The sequence below is a fragment of the Macaca mulatta genome, chromosome 17 (genome assembly GCF_049350105.2).
Source record: "Macaca mulatta isolate MMU2019108-1 chromosome 17, T2T-MMU8v2.0, whole genome shotgun sequence".
Classification (NCBI taxonomy): domain Eukaryota; kingdom Metazoa; phylum Chordata; class Mammalia; order Primates; family Cercopithecidae; genus Macaca; species Macaca mulatta.
Window position 1 is genome coordinate 7,838,974 of NC_133422.1, and position 1,550 is coordinate 7,840,523.

Here is a 1,550-nt window from a genome sequence, read left to right on the forward strand (position 1 = left end):
CCGCGATTTTACATGCAAGTTAGAGCTACTCCCTGAAACTGCTTCTCCCTGAGTTCTCCCTGTCAGGGATGGAGATGGAGAAGCTATCCATAATACTTCTCTGTTCCTTAGCCCCACAGCCAACATGTCAGCCTGTCCTCTGCTCTGCCTTCAAAGCACGCTTTGTGGCTGGCGACTTCCTGCCACTTGGACTGCTACTACCAGGAACCAATTTCTCATTTATCTTCAGCCCCAAGGCTCCTGCCCTCACCCTGCCTCCCTCCCATCACACCAGCCAGAAGGATCCTGGCAAACCCCACCTCAGATCATGTCAATTACTAAAAATAAATTCAGGAGCTCTCCACTGCACCCTGGGATTTGACTCAAAACTCAGGTTGGCCCTCCAGGGTTCACCTAATCCACCCCCTGCCTAATTCTCCAACTTCCTTTGGGGTTTCTGCTTTCCTCACTCCTGATGATCCAACCACATGCCTCTCCTGGAATTTATGCCGCCTTCCCACCTCAGAGTCATGGTTCAGCATTTTTCACCCGGTTTATTCTTATTAATCCTGCAGGCTCAGCTTTCATGTTCCTCCTGTGAACTCACAACCTAAGTTATTCTTTCTCATTGCAACATGTTCTTTGCATCCACCCGTGACCATTTACGTATCTATCGTGTGTGATCCCGGGGCAGCGGGGGCAGCGGTTATACATTTTGGGACAGGAAGGAAAGCATCCTTTTGTATGGGATGTATCCCCAGCACCAAGCCCCAGGGTCAGCTGGAGTAGTTGCTGTGTTGACATGGATGGAATGAGTGAAGAAATGAATGGGCTGTATACGGTTGTCAGGATTCACTGATAAAGGTTTAGTGACTTGCCTCCTGCCACACCCCCAGCAAGTGCTCATGCAGTTCCTAGGTGAACTGCACCAGCTGGAAGACTCCCTAGGAGAAGAAATGGGGAGAGGGTTGCAGGAGGCAGGTGAGAAAATTCTAGAACAGTTGGTTCTCCGAGATATAGTCCCCTCAGATTGGGCTGTAAAGATATGTGAGAAGCATAGTCAACGTTCACACTGTGCTCACTTCAGCAGCACATATACTAAAATTGGAACGATACAGACAAGATTAGCAAGGCCCCTGTGCAAAGATGACATGCAAATTCGTGAAGCGTTCCATATTTTTTAGTGGAAGCAATTTTGGAAGTGGTGGAAGCTACAAGGATTTTGGCAATTACAACAATCAGTTTTCAAATTTTGGACCCATGAAGGGAGGAAATTTTGGAGGCAGCAGCTCTGGCCCTTATGGTGGTAGAGGCCAATACTTTGCCAAACCATGAAACCAAGATGGCTATGGTGGTTCCAGTAGCAACAGTAGCTATGGCTGTGGCAGAAAATTTTAATTAGGAAACAAAGCTTAGCAGGAGAGGAGAGCCAGAGAAGTGACAGGGAAGCTACAGGTTACAACAGATTGGTGAACTCAGCCAAGCACAGTGGTGGCAAGGCCTAGTTGCTACAAACAAGACATGTTTTAGACAAATACTCAAGTGCATGGGCAAAAAACTCGAGGACTGTA

General features: G+C 47.7%; 1 non-coding gene across 1 annotated transcript; it reads left to right on the plus strand.

The window, feature by feature from the left end:
- The first annotated feature begins 1,053 nt into the window (after positions 1 to 1,053).
- On the plus strand, positions 1,054 to 1,160 carry LOC114673653 (U6 spliceosomal RNA). Its single transcript, XR_003724416.2, has one exon. It is a non-coding gene; the product is annotated as a U6 spliceosomal RNA (small nuclear RNA).
- Positions 1,161 to 1,550: the final 390 nt, after the last annotated feature.